A 27,305-nucleotide genomic window follows, 5' to 3' on the forward strand; every position below is an offset into this window, starting at 1 on the left:
CTTCTCTCTCTCCTCCAACCTCAACCACAATATTTCCAGCTGCCTTTTACGAAAACTTCCTCCCTCTGGAAAACCACATTCGTTAATCCACAATTCTAACTTCTATACTGACTCTGGGGCATAATTATTCAGCATGTATTGGACTTTGGTTGGCCATTCCAAGCCCTGTGTATTCTCCCTTTGTTTGGTCTTGCTGGAGCCCATTTTGAGTGTAACTGGAAAAGTGTTCGGCTCTCTCTCTCTCTCTCTCTCTCTCTCTCTCTCTCTCGCTCTTGTGGTACTGTTATCTTTCCCCTTTGAATTGCTTTTAACTCCGGAGGTCGAATCTCGCATTACGCGCGTCGGCCTCAATGCCGTGGTTTTTGTATACCAAGAAACCATGTACCCGGTTCGACTTTGGAGAGTTCAACTCAGCCAGTGGTGGTTCCAAGTCTAAAACCATCGTTAACCTTGCTGTCTCCTAAACAGTCTTGAGACGGCAAGCCCCTTCCCTTTGGGTTTTACTGGAATACCACACAAGAGATCACTGAAGCCCTTAAAAGCTGCATGTATTCGAGGAGATGAGTCTCCATGCAGGATTACTTAACCCACGACTCTTACCCTGACCTTATTTGATTCGAAACCCCGGCACGAGGTGATCAATAGATTCCCAGTCCTCTCACGCAGAAGGGCCAATTCAGCAGTCGAGATGAAGTGAAAGACCTTCAAGGCTCTGGTGACTGCACCTCCTGGGAATCTTCAGAATCTCACCCAGTCGTGGGATCCTGGACGATCCCTCAAGTTTACTGTCGTGAAAATTAAATCGACTTGACTCAATAATTAGCAAGAGCAAAGCAACGGTCTTCATTTAAAATCTTTCAAGATTGACTCATTACACGAAGTCAAATGCCTCAATGCAATGAGTACCGAAAAATTACACAGACGCCTACCTTATAGCCTTCGTTATCACACTCTCAAGGGCAGAGACTGGGGAAACTCAAGTTCTTATCCTCTGATTCCCTGGTCCTAGACATAACAATTATTCAGCTTTCGCTGAGTTCGACTATTGCAAGGTCGAGTTGAATGTTTTCAGAATTCATCAGAAATAAGCTAACTGCAAATCCTCATCACCGCATCGTTTGTAAAGCTCGGCACAGCATTGATTTAAAATTGACTTATTCTCTTTAAATTTCACAATAAATGGGTGATTAATTTCACAGTAATTGGGTGATTCATTTCACAGTAAATGGATAGTTTTCCATTAAACTCATCGCCCCTGCTGAAACAGCGCAGAGTTTTCACATCTCAACAGCGATTGAACATTGTTATTCATCACATTCAGGTCTGAAAGCAAAGTTTTAATGTTCTAAATAACACTCAAATAAATCAGCTTTGTGTTAAATACACAATCAAAGGTCATTGGAAGGATGGGATTACAGAGTACTTGAAACATCAGCACAGTTTCTCAAGAGGAAATCATGTCTGTCAAATATATTAGAATTCTTTGAGCAGGTAATGAGCAAGTTAGACGAAGTCTACCCTGTGGAGGTGACGAGATTGAATTTGCAACAAAAATTTGTTAAGGTGCAGTATGGCAAACTGCTAAATAATAGTCCATGGATAGATGCTTTGCTGCCTGGCAGAGGCAGACCGTTGAGTAAAGTAGTCTTTTCCAGGATGGCAACCCGTGACTAGTGGAGTTCAGCAGGATTCATTGTCAAACCTACAGATATTCACGTTACGTATGAATGATCCGGTTAAAGGAATGGAAGTGTTGTTGCTCCATTTGAAGAAGACACAAGGATAGGTGGGAGGATAAATCTCATTGATGAAGCGGGTTAGCTGCAGAATGACTTGAACGAGCTGAGAGCTTCGTTAAAATAGTTGTAGTTGAAATACTTTGTTGAAAAGTGTGAAGTGGAAAGAGTAGAGACGTAGACATTTTTCTGAAAGTGGAAAGAATTGATAGATCTGAAGTGAAATGGCACTTGGGAGATCGAGTTCAATTTACTCCGATGTTTGACATGTAGTTTTAGTTGGGGTTTAGGAAGGGAAATTCAATGTGGGCGTTCAGTTCAAGCGAGTTAGAAAATATGTGCAGGAGTGTATACCTCAAACAAGAAGAGGCTCTGGACAGATGCAGTTGGAACATTGGGAGCAGTTTGTGTGCCCATATCTAAGTCATGATGTGATATGAGTGGTGAACAGGAGGTCTATAATGGCTCACTCAGTGGTGAGTACTAATGTCTTGCAGTCTTTGTTTAGAAAAGAAAACATGTAGAAGCCTGGGAATAATAGACCTGTGTGTGTGAAGATTGTCGTAGGAAAGTTGTTGGATGCAACTCCTAAACGATAGAACTTATATGCATTTTGAGACACAAGGAATGAATCGGGATAACCAAATATCTTTTTTTTAACAAACATGATTGAGGTTTTGAGTGAGTAACCAAGAAGATTGATGGGGATAAAGTGGGAGACATTGCTCACTTGGACTTTAATAAGGTTTACAAGGTTCCACATGGTTGACTAATTCATAAAGTCAGTGAGAAAGTGAGGACTGCAGATGCTGGAGATCAGAGCTGAAAATGTGTTGCTTGAAAAGCGCAGCAGGTCAGGCAGCAACCAAGGAACAGGAGAATCGACTTTTCGGGCATAAGCCCTTCTTCAGCCCTCTTGAAACGTCGATTCGCCTAATTCATAAAATTAGATCCCATAGAGCTCAAGGTGAGCTTTCCAATTAGATATAAAATTAGTGCAAGAGCAGGAGGTTGAGAATGTTGTTGGAAGGTAATTTTCAGATTGGAGGACTTACCAATGGTGTCCCACAGGGATTGGTGCTGAACTCACTTACATTTTTTTTCATTTAAATAAATGATTTAGGTGGGAATACCGAAAGCATGGTAAGGAAGTTTGCAAATTTGGTCGTAGAATGGACAATAAAAACGCTGTGGAAGATTGTGAAGAGATATTCTCGTAAGGTTAGTTTCTCTCTATCCTCGAGTTTTAAAAGCACGTTCGGTGGGAGTGAAGGACCATTCGTCCATCGTGCAGCGCAGGTTATTAGATGTCCTTCTATTACCGTCCAAGTTTGCAGCATATGGCCCACAACTTTGAGTGTTCTGATGTTTCCAGGCAAAATGTCAATCAGATTCTCTCTGTGATCTTAAATGATACAACAATGGTTGCCATTGTCACACTGCGAAATAAGCCCCTTGAGGAACGTATTCTCATGTTCACATACAGAGGAAGACACACAGGCACATCCCCCACCAATGACAGAGGCCTTAGCTTTATACCCACTCCATGCGCTTTGCATCCGCAAGTTTCTCCAGAGAAAGACGGCTTTAAGTGGAATACATGACACTTCTCCAGACAATGTGTACCGTTGCGGTGAGCCGTGATATGAAATGGATAATGAACTGAAACAGTTCCACACGCTTCTCAATGGCACAAATTCTACCTAAACAGCCCTGTGGCTCCAAGGATCTGACAGGATAGCGCCCAGCAGACATTCCTCACTAAAAACAACTGACACACGGCAAACGAGAAACACTTTTCGGTCTCGTCTCGATCTGTTTCTGTTCCTGTCACACTTCCGGCTTCCTTTGAACGTCCAGTCCCTAGGTCAATGATCTGTTTGATACAAACATAGGCACATCGAGAAAGTAATCTTTATTTCAAAAGCAGAACCAGCTCATGTAATCTGTCAGAGCTTGCTCACGGCTAAGTAATGCGACACCACGGTCTCATCGCCCTGATTATCCTATAGATTGATTCCACAAATACGCACTGTACCAGTTATTATCAATTGAAATTCCCAATGAATACCGAGACTGACAGAAAGATCAGTGGAGTGTAGCTTCGACCCCTTACTCACCGAGGGACATTTTGCAAACAATGCCCTGTTATTTCACTAACTGAGTTGCTCGCAACTGATCATGGACGTGTGTATCACAGAAAATACCATTTGGATCCACTACGTCTGCACCAGTCCAAGACAATTCCATGAAATGTTCTCATCTGATTTGTCAGCACTTGGCTCAGAGTCGCAAACGAATGAAGTAATGGAAGTGTACAAGAAAATGCGTCTTACCTGCTCTGGAGGTTTCTGCCTTTTCCATGCTGACAGACGGTTGGTTGCAGATTCTAACCTTCCTTAACTGTGTTATATGTTTTTTTACCTCATCCTGCGTTTTGACTTTCAAACAAGAAGGCAGAGAACAAGTACTCTTCTGTTTCACTCTCGACTCTCGATCAAAGTCAGCAAAATGCTTAACTGCACGATGAATCCACAGTGAATTTAAAGCCCATCGCCTCAATCAAGAGGCTTCTGCTGCAGAAGCACGATACTAAAATGGATTTAAGTTCTCCCTCCCTGTGGAGCTGAGCGAAAGGCAACCATTGTTCGATTTGTCTGAATTCATTAACCAAGGCTTCGACAGGGTTAAATGTCAGGACATGTTTGGTCTGTGTAATTCAATCTCTATAGTTAAAATAATCAGACATTTCAGGAGAAAATAAGCAGGTCTGACAGCACCTTGGGAGAGACAAACAGAGACGACGTTTCAGAGCTTCTTTAGGAGTGTCTCAGAACTCTGTTTTCTCTCACAGGTACTGCCAAACCTGCTAAATACTTTGAGTAGTTTCTGTTTGTGTTTTAGATTTAGAGCATCCGCAACCCTTTACTATCCACTAAACAATACAGAAACGCATTGGTTGTTCCTCACTGAATAAGTTTTCTGTTTGGGGAACATATCCCTGACCCTATTAAAAACCCGAAACTGCACAGCAACGGATTCGGATGGATAAGAACAGCGACCACTCCATGCATGGGTACGCCCTCTCGGCAAACAGCCGAACGAGAGAATTAATTGTTCCACAGAGACTGGGGGGGAACTTTTAGAAGGCTCCATACAGGATCTCATAAGGTACGCTGTGAGTGAATTCAAGTTTTTGCCTGCCCTTCGTAGCATGACAATTGTCCTCAATTGGTTTGACTTTTCACCGGGGACCAGCTCTCCTAAAACAGCGACCTTCTCCCTTCGAGCCTTTTGAGGAACGTATTCGTGACCACGGTAAAAAAAAAACCCGGAACCGTGCAGCCATAAAAAAGGATGGTGTGAGAACAGCTCTCGCTCTGTTCCTTGGTCATGGTGGACCAGCAACCTGTCAGTGAACAGCCGAAAGCACTGACTAGCATCGCCACAGACACTGATAGCCAAAGGTGTCAATCATCCCTGAATGCAAGCTTTCGTCTGCTCCTCCCATATTGGCAATCGTCCTTAATTCGCTTTGCTTTTCCGAAATAAATCCTTGGAAATTCATGGCGAAGACATGGGAATAGTCTGATCGCACCCTCTATAGACGCACCCATGACACCAGGAACCAGTTCTCCTCCATATGGGATCGTCTCCCTTCCATGCTTTCAGTGTCCTGACTGTTCCCGCGTTTTCTCATTGTCTTGAGATTTGACTTCCTGACGTGCAGGAACGAGAATCCTTTTAATGTCACAGATCAGTTCATGTTCGGTGAATGTCAGAGTCAACGTATCTGCCTCCGAAAGAACGGGAAGATTTCTAAACTGTCTCTGCTCAGTCGAACAGTTCACCCTTCATTCTCCTCTTAATCCGCTTCCCAAGGAATATCTAACGATGCACAAAGTTCAAGATTAGGATTTCTGTTTTGCTTCTTGAAAGTTTTCTCACTTGCCAATTCCCATCGTTTTCCCAGAATCTCTTCACTATCCTTTGCCTCGCACCATTTCCTGAGATAAATAAAATCTCAAATGTGGAGAGATTCCAGAATCTGGCGATGTTTTGTTTGGAGCAAATAAGTTTCATGGGAGACTTCCTGGCGACGTTTATAATGATGAGGGAGAAAGCGTTATCGATGGGCGAGTTGATTGTCAGGAGGAACTGTTGCCTCTGACCAGGACAACTGACCAGAGGACAAGAGAGAGAAGGAGTTTAATGACAAACACAATAAACTCAGTGAAACCTCCACATACCCCATGCGTTTGTTATTATTTATGGATAGAAGAACGGAGCGAACTTTTTGATTTAGGTCCGTTTCTGGTTCAGAAAGCAAGGTCCCTGCATGTCAACAAATAAGCAGACCAGATAAAACGTCGAATTGTTTTTTACGGTTCTTCAGGGGTTGCAGGGATAACGTATCCAACAGGAAATCATTTAAAATGAACAGTGAGGGAACGAGGCTCGGTATTGATGAGAGATAGAGTGAATGAGAGGGATCCATTTTCATGAGCAGAGAGAATAATAATACGGCAGAGGTTGAGCAATAAAGACGTCCTTGTATTTTTACAGCGCCTTTCGGCACGTCTTCGGTCACAGGCACTGAAGTACCTTTGAAGCAAACGTGTCATTGTCAAATCTAATGTGATAATCCGGGCAGTTTTTCAACCAGAGGTCAAAGAATAATACTCAGAACTGGCACTGAAGATGCCAATGAGATTATACTTTACTTTAAGCGTTTGCTTTGCTCTGGTTTTATATCCAGAATAGTGCGGGACCAGAGGTCCGAATTTCAGAGGAAGGGGTTACCCACTTAAGACAGAGATGAGGAGGATGTTCTCACATTCCGAAGGTAGCAAGTATGTCGAAGTATTTACAGCAGAGGCCTGTCAAGACTGTGTATATTCAAGGATTCAATTACTTCTCTATTAAAAGCATGGAGCAAGTGGCAGAGTGAAATGAGTCCACATTTGATGACAATACACACAAGTGAGAGCGCATATTCTGATGAGATCGTGGATATCTGCATAGGCATATACATAGGTCAAGTGAGTGGGGAAAAAACTTGTCAGATGCAGTTTCATATCAGGATTACGAGGTACAGAGTAGCATTCCAATCGAAAGAAAGTAGAAGAAACGTGTGACAGAGAGGAATCGTACGTACAACACAAACAAAGTTTCGTATCTAACTCGTTCCCTGACAAAAAGGTTGGTTTCCGTTCCGAAAGCTCACAATGAAGTGGTGGTTTCCTAGGAAAGAAAAAAAATGAAACTAATAGCCTAATCGAAAACGAAGAAAAGCTTGGGTCATTCCAATGGACAACGCTGACGCTTATGGCTCTCGAAAATTTGTTTACAATGGAGCTGGGAGTGGGAATTGGGGGAGCTGGCGAGTGGAAGTCAGGTCACCCATGATTACTGTCGTCCTGGATCAGTCTTCCTCATTTTTTGTACGTTGTATTTCGCATTGTGGTTCCTGTGAGTACGCTTGTAAACTACACCGCTGGTGACGTGTTTCCCTGACTGTTCTTCACACCACCCGCATTAGAATTCAACATTCTTTTCTCCTGAATCTAGGTAATCTCGAAACATTGCACAAATGTGACAAGAAACTCGATATTTACCACGCCTGACTGCCTTCTTGCAATATCGATTGATCCATCACTGTGTTGCTGTTGCACAAATTAAGGACAAATCAAACCGCATCAATAACATCTAGGTTGCGAATGTAGATAGCTGCAGCAGCTTATCGGAGTACTGGCAACTGTGCGATCACAGAAGCACACATTAAACAGCCAGAATCTCAAAATAATTACAGTCACCGAGGTCGTGCCAGGAACAGGACCTGAGAAAAAATAGAAACCCTCTTTTGGGTTACAGACCTGGTTTTATTTCTCAATCAGCAATTGAATTTTACATTGGTTATATCAACGGTTCCCTCACACAAGCAACTAACTACGGCTGCAGATGGAGGAGAAAGTGAGAACTGGAGATACTGGCGTCAGAGTCGAGAGTGTGTTGCTGCAAAACACATCAGGTCAGGCAGCATCCTAGGCACAGGAGAATCGATGTTTTGGGCGTATGCCTGATGGCTTGCTCATGTCAGAAACCTCTATTCTCCTGCTTCTTGGATGCCTCCTAACCTGCTGTACATGTCCAGGAACACACTCTCCATTGCTGCAGACTGTCACATAATGCGAGCTTCCAGCCACGGATTCAACGACACTCAGTTTAATAAGTGAACCTCCTGACGAGAGGTGGCAGTGGTGTTTAGTGTTAAGTTGATCTTCATGAATGCGTGTCGTGAGTTATCTGTCCTATATAATATTTCCTGCAGTCACTAAGTGCAACATTGTTTGTCCTGCACGTGATGGGTATTGTGTCCATTGTTCTGCTGCGTTCTTGTCTGAACGTGGCTTTCGGTTTATGTTCTCTCATAAGTCCGAGTGGTCAGAGGAGTGTGGCTGTCTGTTCCGAGACATTTTTTTTTACATATAAGATAGAGTGCGTGGTCTGTTGTGTCATGGCATGTCCTCTTAGCGTTGGAAGCTAAGGAAGCTATGGGACTATCTATTGCTGCAAAGCATTTCTGGCTGATCCATTAAACACCACAACCAGCTGTTCCGCAGTAGCAATGCACAGAGATGATGACGACAACAAATTCGACTGGGACAACACAGAAATAATAGGACAAGCTAAACAGAGGGCAGCCAGAGAATTTCTGAAATGACGACACTCATCCAATGACTCCAACAATAAACATGTTGACCTGGACCTAACATACCAGGACATGCAACGAACGACTAAATCCGGCAACTGAAAGCAGTGGGAAGGAAATCAAACCAATTCGAAACGTTATTGGACAGAAGCGCTTCACAAGAGTCTTATCAGCCTGGAGGATGTCACCGACAAACAAGAGAAAACGGCTGAAAACCAATTTCACAAAACCACCGAACATCCCCACATCATCTGCACTCTTCACCGGAACTACAATTCTTTACACAAACCTTGAAACCCTAAAACTGTCAGTGCTGCCCAAACGGGAAAATGAACCCTGGCCTCCCACGTGACAGATGAGGATGCGAAACGTGGTGGATGTCAGAGCTAATTGAGCCTGCAGGCTACTCGTGCGTTCTTTTGTCAAAACCAACTGCTGGATTATCCTCATACCATTTCCATCAATTAACGTTGTATGCCTTGAGCATTACAAATTCAGATCTGAATATCTCAAGGTAATGAGAATTTCTGCCGCTCCAACACTTTTAGACAGTGAGTTCCACATTCGAACCACTCGCTGGCTGGTAACGTTTTTTTTATGAGCTCCTACTCAAACCTTTTTGACTGTTGTCTTAAATCTCTGGCTCCCTGTTGAATGATCCCTCCATGATAGGGAAATCTTCTGTTGAGTGTCCCCAAACCATGCCTCTCATTCTGTACTATTTCTGAATACTGTCTCCTCTCATTCTCCCCTGCTCTCAGAAAAACAACGCCAGTCTGTCTGAACTCTTTAATAGCTGAAGTCCTTCAGTCCAGATAATATATTTGCAAATCACTTCTGCACCTTTTCCACGGCTGTCGTGTCGCTTCAATAATGTGAATTGCAGCATTGTACACAATACTCTGGCAAGAGACGAATGCTGACTTGAAATAAATGTGGGAATACCACAGACACTGGTCCTTTCCAAGAACGTATTTTTCACTCCGTACTGTTCTGTGTCCTTTTCATGAACCCGATTCTCCAATGATCTCTGGTCCATGCAAATAAAACAGTATACAGGAGGTTTGATAACCCAAAAACATTATCTGATTGCATTAAGTGTCTGAAAGGTCCTGATAGTGATATTGGAGCAGATATCACCGAACAGGAGTGACAGCTGCAGCACAAACCTAACAGTGCCAATGTGAACGTGAATGTTAATTTGTGCAATGGCCCACTGACATGGGAGGAGGGATGGAAAGGGGGAACTGTCATTGTGAAAGGGAGAAAAATCTCTGAGATTAGGTGCAGACAGTGGCGGTTTGAAGCAATAAAATAATCAATATACAGAGTAATTTCACCTTAAATTTCATTGTTTCTTTTCTGCATTTGTTTTGCACAGGTTATGTGGAGTAACACGGAACAAATGTGCAGAACTGATACTCAGATTTAAGTGGAGGTCGCTTCGGCCACAATGCAGAGGACGAACCACTATACGATCACATGAAAAAGCACAACACAAAAAGCAATAAATGCAACAGCAGAAATAGACGAGGAACAGCATCACATGAACAACAGGGAAACCCACTGAGATTGGATTGAATCGTCATCTTCGATGTCCCCAGTGGCTGTGTAGATTCCAGCATTGAGAATGTTGAAGAATGAATTCGATAGATTTCTATAAAGGATGAAACGTACAGGCGATAGTGTACTAATATTGTTGAATTGCAGGTTTCAATAACAACGTCGTTTCACTTCGTTAAGTTAGCTCTTCACAGCGGTTCCCAGGTTTGGAATCAGAGAAACTGAGTGTTGGACTGGCGACAATCCGATCCAAAATTGGGAGTGGATCTCGACTCTATCTGCCACTGATGAAGTCGGTGAGCATGCAGTCCTTCTATGAAGGCAAAGAAGCGCGTGAAACGCCGAGGCTGGGAGTTCCAAACTCAACTTGAACAACTCTGCTCACAAGGAGCATGGAGAAATGGAAGAAGGGGCTGCGAGGTCGAATGATAACTGGAGACACTTCAATTGAGAAGGCGCAGGGAGCTTTGCGTTAAGTGAAAGGATCCTGAGCTATTTTAATCTGAAGTGAAATTGGTTGCGGCAGCACACTTGTTAGTGGATTGAGGAATCTGCCCCCAGGGAATTGTCCCAACTGTAAATAAACATTTCAAAACGACTGAGCTCGTGTAGGAGCACCTATGCATTGGGAAATGGGTTTAATATCATTGTCCTCTAACGTTTCTCACTTGTCTGACTCTGCAGTGGTGTAACTTTCTTGAAGGGTCTTTTAAAAATCTTTTCGTTTTCCATATGATGCAATTTCCTGCAATCTTGTTCAGTTCGTTAAAGTAACCTAAACATCCGAAATTGAAAGTGAATATATAATGTTGTGATTCGGCTCAAGTTTCCCTCGAATTATGGAAGAACAACAGGAGACTAATGGTGAAATTTATCAGATTAGCAAGGAGCAAATTGAATGGGTGGGCAGATAGAGGGTGAAAGGAATCTTCATGAGGACAAATGTGCTTTCTTTGCCAATAAAACTTAACGCATCACAAAGTGCTGATAATTGAACACAAGCAGTGTGGATCATTTTATTTTCTGGTTTTGTCTGGTCTCACCTGGACTGACAGAAGTTGAGCTAATAACTCCTTTTACGTGGAGTCAGGAGGGGGGAGAATGTAAATTTAGCAAGCTCTAAATAGCAGGAATATCTGTTCTTTTCTGAACTTCAGGCCCCGACTGACTAAGATGACCTTTGGAAAGTTACCTTCCAGCATGTTCGAAGAGGAGTTAGAGATTCGAACACGGAAACCAAATTACGTATCAAGATAAAATTATGCCACTTTATTCGCTGAGACAAAAGCAACATAAAAGTTCTTCCTTCTGACTCGCAGTAATTCTTGCATAATATCATAAGTTTGTTTCCCATGTAAAGGGAACAGCTGCTCTTCATCGAACTTCCTAAATGTATTAAAATCTCGGTAACTTTAACAAATTCTTTATGATGATCACCTGTTTGCGCATACCCAAATGCTGTGTATTCCTGTGGGAGATGTTATCACGCACAGGCAATTGCTCAGTAACATCATCCTGATTCCGGGGTATTTCCTCAACTGTGAGCGTTTGCTCTGACCACAGAGCTTCTGATTTCTTTTGAGCTGCCGGCTCCAGCATTAGATTACCAAGTTGGAAGCAAATGAATTATTTTAAGATTTTTAACTGGCAAACTCCCCAGTTCGGATTTCCATGCTGTGATTTTATATCTGAGAACTGTTTTACATGTCTCTTTGGCTGATGTGACCTTTTCGTGCCAACTGAAGCAAAGTTCATTTATTGATCTGTTTGATACTTTTATCCTGAATGAAGTTTCTGTCATAATTTAAATACCTCTTTCTCCAAGAATGTCAGGATTGTCTTGGTTTCCTTTTATCCTTACCTCTATTAACTCTGTGAATTAGATTTTAGAGCTGAACATTTCCTGATTTTGTGCTACTGGCAATTTTCTTCCTTAAGAAGGTCCCCCATAAGGCCATTATGCTAGGAGATATGAAAATGACTGAAATAGTGAAATGACTGTGATGCGCGTCAAAACCAGTGACAACTAATTTACATAAATCAATTGTTATGATCCAACCAATGGGAGGAAACGGCTGCAAGCCAGGTCAACACAACACACCCATAATAATTGGACCCGCTTCCATGGGGCCAAATCTTTCCACAAACCTTGAAGCTCCAAGACGGTCCTCAACGGTATGACATTGAAACTCCGATTCCCGTGGAATAGGCGAAGATACTCACCACCAAAGAACTCAGTACATCCGGTGGGGCGCCTGTTCATTGTGCGTGCTCCTGTTGATAACAACTGCTTGGCTCTCCTCATTCCACTTTCCATTAATTTGTCCGGTATGCCTTATCATCAAAAACTGACCTGAATGCTTCTGAAGGTTGTGACGGTTTCTGCCTCCCCTGCCCCTGCCGACATTGCGGTCCAGATTCAACCACTTGGTGGCTGATAAAATTTTACCGCAAATCTTTTTAACTCTTACCTGAAATCTATGGCACCCTGGTGAATGAAGCCATCCACCAAGGGAAAGCATTTCTTTCTGTCTACCGTGTGCATACCCCTCATTATTTTGTACTGCTTAATCATGTCTCCTCATGTTATCCCTCTTCCTCAGAAAATACAACCCCAAAGTGTCTCATCTCACCTCTTAACTGAAGCTCTTCAGCACAGAAACAATCCTCATAATTCACTTCTTTCCTTTTCGCATCGCTGTCATTTTGTTGCGACAACGTAAATTGCGGAACTACGAACAAAAATCTGCAGCTGAAGGAACAAAATGACATAAATATCACAGAAAGCAACATCAATGGCTTTTTTCCAAAAATATGTCCCTTTTCCTCGCTACTGCTCTGTATTCTTCTCCTCAGAGTGATGCTCGAACACTGTCTGGTCAATGCCATTTGAAGTTGGAAAATGAGGATTGATCTCACAACCACGCTGTCTGATTGATCCAATTGGTTTGATGCTTCGAATGGTTGCTGAGACTGGGGCAAGTTCACTCAGCAACAGTGATATCAGCATCGACTGAACGCTGTCCACGCAGAAGTAAGTGTTAGAATGTGCAATGCCTGTTTGAAATGGAATGAGGGAACATATCCACAACAAGATTACTTGCCAAATATGATATATGATTTGGAGATATGTCAGGTAGCGGCAGTTTGAAGGAACAGAATAATCACTTCAGAGAACATTTCCATGTATAAAAATAGTTAATGTTAAAAGTGCCAAATCAATTACCATTTCATGACATAAATATACTTTTACGAACACAACTTTTTGACACCAGTCATGTAACGAGTTACAATGGAGGTCACAAAATGTGCTTGGTTTTTTGAAGGAGTATTTTAAACTGAAAATCTGAGATCAAGGGAGGGAGTTTAACGAAGAGGCTACACAGTTTATGGCTTTGGCAGCGAGAAGTTGTGGGTAGCCTGTGTGAAAATATGGAAAAGTTAGAAGTGAGAATGATGAGGTGCACGGATTTGAGGTAGTGCAGATATCATGAAGGGTGTTTTAAAACTTTCATTCTTTGAATATGGGCATCTTTGGCTGTGTTGGCATTTCTTGACAAGCCCTAATTGCCCATGGAGACGGCTGGTGGACTTTAACGACCGAGGCAGAGAGGTAGTTATCAAAAGATTTGAATAGAATTACTTCAGTTTTTAAAATGTTTTATCGGGTTTCTGGGTGCGTTAGACGTGGTAAGAATACTGGTTTGCCTTTGGAACTTGGTCGTGGAGGTGGTATTGCATTTTCCTGCAGGACTTTGTGTGTCGGCCACGAGACGGCTGTTCATGGCGAACAGAATCATTGCTTCATTAATGTCTACAACTGGATTCTGCAGCGAGACAGCTGAGGTAGTACCGGAGCATGGCAGCAGAATTGGCCCAGCATGAGCCCGAAATGTGGTCGTGACAGCGATGGATGATTGAAGTGATGAGATGTAATATAACCATTGAGGTTCGTCAGCAGCAGTCAGCAGGGGGTCAGCTGGAAGAAAAAGGTGCATCTTTGCCCAACGTGGGAACGTATGACCAGGGCGGGGAAGTACGAACACTTTTGCAGAAAGCCCAGCTCGGAGAGTTTGCAGCCTATTGCTTAAAAAAAGACTGAAATGTCGTGTATTTTTCAAATTTATTTATTTTCTCAACTTTTATATTGACAAAGCATATTTTTCTTCTCCAAGTTCTGCTACAAAGGTTTGGTGATGGACACATTTTCTGAAGATGATGCTTTGTCGGGGGCATTGCCCACCTCTCTCTCATAGCCTGTACCGAAGAATATGTGAGAATTCCATTTTAAGGAATCCCAGAAGTGTGCAAACAGGACCTTTGCCCCCAAGAGGAAACCAGCAAGAGCAATTCTGATATCCTAATACTCTCTATTTACCTCAGACGAATGCATCTAACCTACATAAACCTGAACACTAAGGACAATTTAGCTTCACCAACTCACCTACCCTGCACATCTTTGGACTGTCGGAGGACCCTGAAGCGCCCAGAAAAAAAAAAATTCATGCAGCACAGTGCGAATGTGCATAGTCCACACAGATAATTGCCAGAGGATTAAGTTGAATGTGGTTCCTCAGCGCTGTGAGAAAGCAGTGATGATCAATGACCAAGCGAACCTAACAACTCCCTCGCGCTGTCGCTCACACTTACAGAGAGTGAGGTTCTATCTTTCCCTTATTTCATGTTTAGTCATGGACCCCTCTCCATCCCTGTACCACCAGTCCACCCTTTGCTGACTGTTGACAGTGTCACATCACCATGTCATTGGGCAGCGTGCTGGAGCAAGAGCAAAGTTGATTATGAACATGCTCGTCACAAGTTATCTTCAGACAGAAATGTTGGCCTCTCCCATCACAGGCAGCGAGTGAACTTTGAACAGGATGGCAGTGTACCAAGCTATATTCAGGTTTGTAGGTTTCATGATTGGTCTGTGCAGGACTGTAGCCCCAAACAAGTGGTTTTATCGACCGTGAATGAAGCCGCAGAGAGCCTCAGGCTACTTTGCACTAACAGGCCCATACAAGGGCCATTATCCTTGAATTAGCTTGTCTTGTTTTCGTTTGAGTTATCGCTTAACTGTTTGTTATTCTGTCTTTGGCGTGCATGGGGATGAAATCATATGTTATTCAGTTAAATCATTGCTGTCGAGTGTGGTGCTGCAAATGGACAGCTGGTCAAGAAGAATCTGAGGAACAGGAGAATTGACGTTTTGAGCAAAAGCACTTCACCGGGAATGAGGCTTCTGAGTCAAGACAGTAGTAAGATAATTGGAAGGGGGTGGGTAAGGTCTTGGGAGCTGAGAGTGCGATAGGCGGATGAATGTGGGGATGATGAAATAGGTCAGAGAGGATGGTGGAGTGGAAAAGTGAGAAGGAAGCTCGACATTTTAGGACAGGTCATGAGGGAGTTTCCTAGTTCGAAGTTTGGATTTGGGATAAGGTGGGGGGAGGGGAAATGAGGAAATTGTTGAAATTCACTTTAATCCCGTGAGGTTGGACAGTACTAAGGTGGAAGATGTGGCGTTCTCCCGACAAGTGTGCAGTGGTTAGGAATTGGCAATGGAAGAGGCCCAGAACCTTCAAGTCCTTGGCTGAGTGGGAGGGGTTGTTTAAGTGGTCAGTGGTGCGATTTGTTGGTGCGGGAATTCTGCACGTCGGTGGCCTGTCTCCCCAATGTAGAGGAGACCACACAGTAAATCACATGTTTGAAGTGTAGGTAAATCTCTGACAAACAAGGAAAGCTTTTTTTGTGCCTTGGACATCGGTAATGGGGCGGTGTGGGCTCAGGATTTCCAATTCCTGCGGTGGCAGGGGAAAGTGCTGTTCGGGGTATGTTGGTTGGTGGTGGGTAGTGATGAAGTGTTTGTGTGGGCAACATGCGCTGATCTCGATTTTACCATGTGATGCGGCACAGGCATGGAGAGAACATGCAATCTCCACACAAACAGTCGCTCGAGACTGGAATCCCACCTGGGACCCTGGTGCTCCGAGGCAGCCGTCCTGACCAATGAGCTGCCGTGTCACACATTTGCTCACTGACTTGGCGCCTTTCGCCCTCTATAGCAACTATCTCCATAGAATCACCACTCTCTGGCTGAAGGTATTTCTTCTCGTCTCATTTCCAAATTGTTATCGCTTCACTTTGACTCTGTACTCTCAGTTTCTGGTGTGTCATAGTGGTTGAAACATCTTCTCCACATTGGCTTTGCACAGGCCTCTCATCATTCCGTAAATTTCAATCACATCGACTCATTGACTCAGACATAAGTGAAAGAGACCGCTGTTCCAAACAGTACATGCTACCTGTTACGAACCTTACGTAGAGCCAACTGCATGTACTGTCTCCATATCTCTCCTAACATTTCCTAATTATGTACGGAACCAATTGTCTTTTGAACGTTGTAACGTTATCCAAATTCACTGCTTCCTTTGCACAGGAGACATACCGTGTAAATTAAAACAAAGTGCACCTCATGCCTTTTTATAAAATTTCTCCACTCACCTTTAAAATATGTCCACTCGTACAGAACTCCAACAAAGAAGGAAAACACAATTTTTGTTGAGCTAATCCGTACCTCTCACGCTTTCAAAAACGTTTATAGGGTAAACATCAACCTCCTCTGCTCCTTTGAAAGAAGCCCCAGCATATCAAACCTCCCTGACAGCTCAATTCCTTCATTCCAACCTACTGGTAAATCTGTTCTGAACGCTCTCCAGCTTAATATTCTTTTTAGTATGATAGGGGACACAGACCTAGACAGAGTACTCCAGAAGAGACCTTACCAACATCTCGTACAAGCTCATCATGGCGTCCCAACTCTACCACAAAAAACAGAGCAATGACGGAAACATTCTAACAGCATTTTTAATGGAACTGTCGATATGTGACACGACTTTCAAAGTCTATTTCGTGATCTGTTCACGTGTATATTATGCAGCATTATTCATTTGTAATTGTACATTAACTACATCAGTTTATAATTCAAAATGCTGTACCTTGCATTTATCCAAGTTAAACTCTCTCTGCCATTCATTTGGTCATATACCTGAATGATCAATGTCTCTTTTAATCTTAGATAACCTTAGATAACCTTCTTCTCTATCTACTGTACCACCATGGAGAGTTATGGAGTCTCGGAGCACAGAAAGAGGTCGTTTGGTGCAAACTGGTTCATACTGATCATCATGCCAGTCCACATTAACCACGTTTCTCTGCACTTTGCCCATATCATTGAAATCCTTTGATATCCATGTATTTGTCCAAACGCCTTTTTAATGTTCGTTGGATATACACAAAACCTTCTGCTGTCATCTCATTATATGCATATCGCTCATGTTGGTGTCAACCACAATCTGACGATCCCTACCTTCCATATTGACATCTAAAACATTTACATAAGTCACAAACAAAACAGCCAGTACTGATCCGCGTGGAACACTGCTGGTCACAAACCTCCAGTCTGACAAACAATCCTCCAAAACCTCACTCTTTCTCTTGTTGTTAATTGAGTTTTGTATCCAATTGGCAGTATCACTGTGAACCCCATGTGATCTCACTTTACTCATTAGTCTTCCATGCGGAATCTGGTCAAACGCTTTCCTAAAGCCTAAATAAGCAATGTCTATTGTTCTTGCCTCAGCAATTCTCTTGCGTACTTGATCAAAAATTCAAACAAATTTGTGAGATACAGTTTGCACCTCGCGAATCCACGCTGATGACGCCCTATATTTTCTGGCCTCTGCAAATGCTGTCTTCCAAAACCACCTCTAAAAATCTGCGAACCAGCAATTTCAAACTCACAAGTCTGTAGGTCCCAGTCTTTTCCTTGTATCCGTTCTTCAACAACGTTCTTCACTGTCCAGTCATTTGGAATCTTACTCAAATTTAGAGATGACACAATTATTTCCGCAAGGAGTCCTTCAATTTCCACGCTTATTTCCCAGAATGTTTTGGGATAAATTTCTGACACAGGGTAAACCTCTTTGCTAATTGAAACCAGCGACACAGAAAGGTATTTATCCCGTGCTGTATTCCGTGAAAATTCGAGAGGCAAAGTGTAGCCAAATGGACAAGATTTAAAAGGTAATTTCCCAACTTTATTCTTTATGTCTAACAGAGAATATGAAAACTAACAAATATTTAAAGCTGCTTTCTCTTAAAACCAAATTTCACCTTCCAATCCACAATAATATTCCGAATAAAAAATCCCTAATGACGATTTTTAAAAAACATTACTGTTCAAAACCACTTCGCATTCCCAAGACTCCTTTTGTGTATTTTTCTGTGAAGATTATTTCCAGGTTGTCACCGATGTTCTGCCACATTCCTCAGGTAGATACATTTCTGGGATGTTTTGAGCTGGATGTCTTTGACTAGCTGTTCAAAACATCCTGTTTTATTCCACAAAACACCGAATTATTTCATTGGCTATAAAATTCAAAGTCTATTTCGTGATCTGTTCACGTGTATATTATGCAGCATTATTCATTTGTAATTGTACATTAACTACATCAGTTTATAATTCAAAATGCTGTACCTTGCATTTATCCAAGTTAAACTCTCTCTGCCATTCATTTGGTCATATACCTGAATGATCAATGTCTCTTTTAATCTTAGATAACCTTAGATAACCTTCTTCTCTATCTACTGTACCACCATGGAGAGTTATGGAGTCTCGGAGCACAGAAAGAGGTCGTTTGGTGCAAACCTGATTTTGGTTTGGGATCTTGATTCATAATTTAACCTGATGGAAATCCAGCTCTGCTGGCTGTTTCGAACAAATGTCACATTGTTACCTTGTTCATAACAAGTTGTGCCGTCTTCTTGCGAGCGTTTCAACTCTTTTCTTCACAACACCTTCATAAAAGTTCACGAGAATAGGGTCTGGAGATTTCTCCGTTTTACATTTTCTGATACCTCCAACAATTATTTTCCTGTAATATGAAGTGCTTATCACTATGTATTTCCATGATTTCTGTTGCGTCCTTAAGTCCAACATATCGTTGGTGAACAGGTTTCCCAAACTGAACTATTCCATCTTGCTTGCATTTGGTCTGAATCCCTCTAAACACTTTCTCTTCATCTAAATGTCCCAATGTCTTTCAAATAATGTAATCGCACCTCTAGCCAGTCCCTCTAGCAGTTGGTTCCACATGCAAACCATCCTCTGTTTGAAAAGTATGTCTTGTCATTCCGTGTAACGCTTACGAGTTCAGGACTCCTGTAACCAACGGAAAAAGACCTTTGCTTTTCACCTTATCGAGCGCATTCGTGACTTGATGAATCTCTATAAAGTCGTCCTTAGACCTCCAATGCTGCAGTCTGACAAGTCAAATCCTGCACAGTCTCCCCTTAACAATCCACTCCTGGGAACATGTAGACTCGTTAATGCATGAAGCCACCCAGATTCGAATGCAATCCAGCTATAATAAACATCACCGAATCTCAATTTTTTTGATGCCTCGTCAAATAGTTTTAGAAAAGGAATCGTCCTCTCTATGCATGGAGTGTAAACATTGGGTCTCGCTTTCTCCACAGTAAAAACTGACGTGAAAAATCCGTTGAATGTCTCTTCCATCTGCTCAGCTCAAAAGCAAGGACAAACTCCTTGATCTTTAAAGTACTATTTCTCGAGTGGTTCTCTTGCTACATAGACCCTCTTTGGATTATCTTCAGCCCAGTTGGATTAGATTATTTCATATCCCCACTTTGTCTTCCTGGTCTGCATCTTATTGAAGACCCTACTAGAAATTAATTTCAACCCTGTTGTCTGTCTGATATATGATATTGTTTCGTTTTGAACGGAACCAGAACACATTTACTCATCCATGGTCAGGTCTGGTGAGTGTCCAGCCTAACAACTTCAGCTCAGGTTCACATCTAACTCTGTCTTAGGGATAATGCTAGTCTGTCATTAAAGTTGGAATAACAGAGCATTAGAAATGCATTGCAGAATAAAGTAGATTCAGTACAGCTTTGTGAAGAAGAAATCAGATCGAACATTTTTAGAAGTATTTTTACATCGTAACAAACACGATACATTATTGGAAATGCAGTAAATTGAAAACATCTGAAATTCTAACATTATTCAGAACGGTGTTTTATATGATACCACTTCACAAGCACAGAAGCATGAACCCACACAGTTGGTGGTATGTATTAATCGAGGATTAGGGGATGAATTCAGAGGAGAGCTAATGAGGGCCTTTTCATGACGGTAAATTGTAACTTGCGGATTCCCATAGCCAACAATAATGGTGCCACAGCTGTTGACAACATATACTAATCACCCGTATAACAGAAGTTAATGGACTGTTGTTCAGTTTAGAGATGACACAAAATAGATGGTGATGCAAGTAGTGAGGGTGACACAGCTACATCGTGGACGGACAGAATCAAGATAAACATGTGGACAAAAACTCAGCAGCATTTTACGTGAAAAAAAACTTTATGCGTTTTGCCAGGAAGAATTACAGAAATGAATATTAAGTGGGGAAATTCACTGCACAAAGCTTCGGCGTACAGATGATTTTGTTTCCTTGTACATGAAATATGAAAAGCTCGCGTTCAGTTTCAGCAGGTATTCGGGATGTCAAATAATCTCTTTCACTTTATTTAAATGGAATGAGGACATTTTTTTTTTCAAAGTATACATGGCATTAGTCAGATCGCAGCTGATTAATGTGAACAGTTTTAGTCCCCCTGTTTGAGGAAAATCATTTCAGGGAATTTTAACACAAATCATCCTGGATATGGGAGGATGTTCTCGGGAGATGAGATTGAGAAGATTGTTCCTGAAATCATTTGAGTCTAGAAGAATGAAACAAGATTTTGGTGAGATACATTAGATACTGAGGGGTATGATCGGATAATTTATGGGAGAATGATTCGCCTTGTGCACTAACCTCCATAGATACTGCATCTCCTTGGACCCTGCCTCTTGTAAAACTCGATTCCTTATTCACAATTGCTCTATCTCAGTCCCAATGCTCCCAGGAGGACCAATTACACCTCAGAAAAAAAAACAGTTAGCCTCCTTCTTCAAAGATTACAATTTCCCTTCACACATGTTTGATGATGCCGTCCAGCGCATCACTTTCACTTACTGCACCTGCGCCATCCAACCCCCGTGCTCCCAACGGAACAAGGACAGAAACCCTTCACCTTCCACCCCACTAACTTCTGCATCCATCGCATTATGCTTCGCCATTTACGCCACCTACAAACAGACCGCACAACTTGGAATATAATTCCCTTCTTACCCTGATCAGAGGCCATTCCCTCCGCGAATTCCTCGACAGATTGACGCCCGCCACCAGGCTTCATCACACTCCCGACACTTTCCCCAGCCATCGCAAGACCTGCAAAAACTGCGCCCACATCTCCCACCTCATATCCATCTACGGTCACAAAGAATCCTTTCGCATCTGACAAAACATTATCTGTATCTCCGCCAATGTCATCTACAGTATACTTTGCACCGAATTTGTTCTCCTCTACAACAGGGGTACTGGACGCCATCTTGCAGATCACTTCACACTGCATCTCTGTGACACCCGCAGCAATGACCACCACCGCCCCATGTTGGACACTTCAACTCCGCCTCCCACTCCATCAAGGACATGCAGGTCCTGGCTTCTACATCGAGAAACAATAACCAGCCGAAATCTTGAGGAAGACACCTCATATTCCGCCGTGGAACACTGCAATTGAATAGGGCCAATGCAGATTTCATCATCTTCTGCATTTCCTCTCCCCCTACGTTATCTTAATCCGAAGCCTCCAACTCGGCACCGCACCCTTGACCTGTCCTTCATCTTTCCATTTTACTCGTCCGCTCTCCTCTCTGACCTATCACCTTCTACCCATCTTCACCTGTCTTTCACATTCTCAGCTACCTTGGCCTCAGCCCCAACCACTTTCCATTTGCCTCTCAGCCACCCAACACAGAAGCCTCATTCCTGATGAAGGGCTGATTTCCGAAATGTTGATTCCCCTGCTCCTCGGAAGCTGCCTGACCTGTTGTGCTTTTCGAGCATTACATTCTCAGTGAGAAAGCAGTCTGAAACCATCCGACTCAAAGAATCTGGTCTGATAGGTTAATGTTTCATGAAGCACTATCACCATCCCTGGGTATATCTTGTCTCAACAGCAGGACAGATGCAAAATTGATGGAGGTTCCCTGGGATACAGTTTGGGAAGTGATTACCCTGCAATTCCCAACATTGTCTTCGGGACCCGGGAAATTACATGCTAACAGGTCAAAGGTGGTAAAGGAAATCGCCTGAGGATTTATATATCCTGCCCCCCTCCAGCCCACCTCAGTAACCCAGTTCCCCTTGACTTGGAAAACAAATCCATCGAAGCACTGTGGGTGAAAGGAAACAGAACATACTCTGGGTTTGGAACTTCATAGCCATTAACAAGTGTGTCTTCACAGGTCCACCACTGACTGAGCATGGAGAGACATCAGATACACAACAACCAGACTGGGGCAAGTGATGGGGGAACCAAAAAGAAGGAAACGTTCTCACCAAACTCCTTTTTCCAGATGGATCTGTCTCTAACAGTATCTGTTGGAGCAACCAGCACACAGTCCTGGTGGAGGGAATGTCTCAGACGCCTCATATTGAAGATCCTGCCCACTGTGTTATGTGGCATTCCCTCCTGTGAAGTAGGACAAAATTCGAATGGACCAAGCAAATGGAAACTGGTCCTCCATGAGGCAACATAGGCTGTCAGCAGCTGCAGCATCAATGGCGTTCCCTTCATCATAAAATCAGAAGTGGACTGCTCAGGCATGGTTCCAAAATGTTCAGTAACATTCCTAACTACACCTATACTGAAGCAGGCTATTCAGCCCGTCAAGAGTTTTAAACAGGAACAGAATGCGGCTATTCAGCTATTCGAGCCTATTACTCAGCAATTGAAGCTAATCTTTTAATATTTCATTCCCGGTCCATTGGAAATTGCAGGGAACATTCATCCTTTCAAAACAGCCACACAGGAATATGGGAGGGCTGGTTATCGAGCCTGCAGAAGGGATAAGTTAGGGTTAAATGTGTCTTTATCAGTCCAACACAAATTAACGACTGCAGTGACACAGTGACCATTACTGGGACCTCATCAATTTGCAACGTTTTAGAGAAATGCAAGATGAATTCTAACTTAGATAGTCAGAAAGTTAAGTTATCAAGAGGAGATAGAGAATCTCTAATTGGATAAGCAATGGAGAGTGGCTTGTCAGCTGGAATGTAACGTTAGTGTATGTAAAACTATGATATTTATCAGCAAGAATAACAGGCTGTATATTCAATAAACGTAGAGAGATAATAGGACTCAGAGACACAGTGTGTACTGTTGGGTTCAGTCTGACCTTTCAGACATGGGAAGTGTTGCTCCATCTCCCTGATGGTCTGCTCCCTCATGTTCCCAGTGGACCCACTGCTCTCGTAAAAAGCTGGATATTTTGAAGTGGTTGGTTGGCTGTGTGGAGTGGTGAGGGGTACTTTGTTTTGAGCCGTGTTCCAAGGGGATGGCCTTTATTCGAAAAGCTTTCATTTCTGGTTACGTGGAAACCTGAAGACGATGGGAATGGCTGAATGCTTCTGAATGAAGAGGCTGTAGTTGCTGCCAGGACATACTGTATACAGGCACGCTGCAACATTAATGGAGTGAGAGACGGAGGGTCCAATCATAAAATGAGAATGAAAGGCATTACAGATCAGCTGAAATTGTTACGTATAATACATTTTCAATCCATAACAGAGAAACATTAAATCAGAGTTGATATCTGTCCAGCACACAACAGTGTGTCCATCCAGATCTGCTCAATCCAACACAGTCATCTGCCGAGTGCAGAAAACGGTGCAGACCAAACTAGTGCATTGCTCTATAAACGCAAACTGGAGAACTGTCCAGCACGGGGAGCTGTGCAGACCACATCATTGCCTCGATCTTTAAACTCGGATTAGATGTATGTTCATCACTGGGAGCTATGCAGAACACAGCAGTGCATTTTGATCTTTAAATGCAGACTAGATATCCGTTCAGTACGTCGAGCTATGCAGAGCACAAATATACAAATCCGGATTAGATGTCTGTCCAGCACCGGATCGCAGAAGTGCATTGATCAATGAACCCGAAATGGATATCAGTTCAGCACGCGGACCTATGCAGAACCCAGCAGTGCATTTAACTGTAAACCCAGACTAGGTATCTGTCCACAGTGTGCTGCAGGGAATGCACATCAGGCCAGGCAGTCTGCGAAGAGCAAGACAATCGAAATTTGGGGCATAAGCCTTGATCAGATTCCTGATGAAGGGATTATGCCAGAAACGTTGACTCTCCTTCTCCTTGGATACTGACTGGCCTGCTGTTCATTCCCAGCGGCAAACACTCGACTCTGATTTCCAGCATCTGAGTCCTCACTTTCTCATCGGACTCTGACCAGCACTAGGAGCGAGGGAGACCGCAACACTGCAGTGATCTATAAACCTGGAAAATATATCTGTCCAGCATGGGGAGCTACGCAGACCAGCGCAGTGCATTGATCGAAAGACCTGGACAATTTATCTGTCCAACACCAGAATCTATGCAGACCAGAGCAGTGCATTTTCCTACACACGCGGACTTGATACCTGTCCAACACAGGGACATATGCAGACCACAGCGTTTAAATTGCATCGAGGCCACCCTGAGTGAAGCAATTTACGACAGGTTGAGTTTAATTTTACTTCGCGTTCTCCAACTTTGAATGTTTCTTTGGATGTAGTGCTCGAAAGCATCGTGAGAATAGATTGTAAAGTCGTGAAACAACCCCAATGGCAGCATACGGGCCACCAAAGCGCATGTTTATCTCTTTGTGCTATTATGTCAAGGACAACGTTGCAAGGAATCATTGAAAACTGCTCTGAGTCTTCAAAGGCATTCTTTGAAGAAGGAAACAACGTGAAATGTCGTAAAGATGGTGGCAGGGTCAGAATGTTTCAGGTTGAAAGCCTATGCTCAGACTACATTTTTTGTCTTATTTTATTTTCTGGAGAGTATTTTCTTGCCAAACGATTTTGTTTTTAACGTGACTCCTTTGGGAAAGGAGGAAGTGAGTCCCAGACCAGAGGATCGCGAGGGGAATCAAGGCTTCAAGATTTAAAGAACAGTGCTGCCTGGAGACATGTCCAAGTGCGGTCTGGATACTGGGGCCGGGGCAGTCTGGAGACTGTGTCTGCTGCAGTCTGGAGACTGAGGCACGTGCGGTCTGGAGACTGGGCCAAGTGTGGCCTGGCGACTTGGCCCGCTGTCGCCTGGACAATAGGCCCGATGCAGTTTGGAGACTTGTCCCGTAAAGTTCTGCAGGCTGGCCCAGTGTGTCTCAGAGACTGAGACTGCTGCGGCCTGGAGACTGGGCCTGCTGCGGTCTGGAGACTTGGCCCGGTGTGCTATCGACACTGGCCCTGGTATAGTCTGGAGTCTGGGCCCCGTGCGGCCTTGAGACTGCGGTCTGGAGACTGAGCCAGGTGTGGTCTGCCGACTGAAACTGGTATAGTCGACAGTCTCGAGACTAGATATTGTATAATGTCGCCAGTAATATTTGGTCCAATGGAAGATGGTAGTGGGAAGTCTTAGTTGAATCTGAGGACATGGGGAAGAACTTATTTAATACTTTTCGTCAGTATTCTCATTGGAAAATAACAATGTTGTTGAGAATACGGAGATACAGCCGACAAGATTTTATGGGATTGATATTGAAAAAGGGGTGTTTTTCGCAATTTTGGAAGATCCATATATAGGTATTAACCCGAGGCCAGCGGAATTTATTCTTGGGTTCTCTGAAAGCCAGGGAGGAGATTACAAAGTCTTTGACTTCAACATTTCTGTAATCATTGTCGACAGGAGTAGTGTCAGAAGACTGGAGGATATCAAAAGTTGTTCTCTTGTTTAAGAAGTGGTGTCGGGACAATCCTGGTAACTAAAGGGCAGTGCGCCTTAGATCAGTTGTGAGTAAGATGTTGGAACATTTTTTGAGAGATAAGATGTGTAATCATCTGGAAACGATTAATTGATTAGAGACAGTCAACATAGTTTTGTGAAGGGTCGGTCGTGCCTCACTCACCTTATTGAGTACTTCGATAAGGTGAGAAAACAGGTGGGTGAAGGTAAAGTGGTTGATGTGGTGTACAAGGACTTCAGTAAAGCATTTGATAAGATTCCACACGATAGGGTATTGCATGAAATACGGAGTTTTACGATTCAAGGTGATTCAGCGGTTTAGATCACATATTGACTATCTGAAAGAAGACAGAGCGTTTTGGTTAGTGGGAAATGCTCATCCGGGAGGTTACTTACCAGTGGTGTGCTGCAAGGACCTGTTTTGGGACCACTGCGGCTTGTCAGTTTTATAAATGATCTGGATGTGGGCGAAGATCTCGATGTGGGTTAGGGCGACACGAAGGGAGGCAACGTTGTAGATCGTTCTGACAAATACATAAGATGAAGCGCTAGACTGAGAAGTGGCAATTGGAGTTTAATGCAGGCAAGTTTGAGGTAGTTCAATTCGGAAGAAATGACAACGATGCAGATTTTTGAGCTAATGGCAAAAGTCTTGGCATTTTAGATGAACAGAGAGATCTCGGTGTCCAGGTGATACATACCTGAAAGTTGCCACTCAGGTTTATAGCATTGTTAAGAAGGCATATGGTGTGTTGGCGTTTATTCGTAGGGGGATTGAGTTTTGGAGCCAAAAGGCCAAAGTTCAACTGAAGAAGACACTGGTAAGGCCACACCTGGATTATTGCCTGTAGTTCTGGTCAGGGCATTATATGATTGATGTGGAAGCTTTGGACAGGTTCCAGATGAGATAAACGAGAATGTTGCCTGTCATGGAAGGAAGATCTAACGAGGAAAGGGAGAATGAGGACTTACACTGTATGCATTGGAGAGAAGAAGGTTTAGACGTGACTTAAACGAGACATACAAGATAATCAGACGGTTGGATAGAATGGACAGGGAGAACCTTTATCCTCTCATGGTGAAGCCTAACACGAGGAGGCATAGCTTTATATTGAGGGATGATAGACATCGAATTGATATTAGGTGTAGTTTCTTCACTCAGAGTGCACTAGGGGCCAGGAATGACCTGCCTGCAAAAGTAGGAGAGTCGCTGACATTAAGTGCATTTAAATGGGCCATGGATAGACATATGCATAATAATAGAATGGTGTCGTTTAAATGTGAATCATATTATTTTCACCGTTCGGTGGCATTGAGTGCCACAGAGCCTTTACTCCGCCGTAACT

The sequence above is a fragment of the Chiloscyllium punctatum genome, chromosome 46 (assembly GCF_047496795.1).
Source record: "Chiloscyllium punctatum isolate Juve2018m chromosome 46, sChiPun1.3, whole genome shotgun sequence".
NCBI classification, from domain to species: Eukaryota; Metazoa; Chordata; class Chondrichthyes; order Orectolobiformes; family Hemiscylliidae; genus Chiloscyllium; species Chiloscyllium punctatum.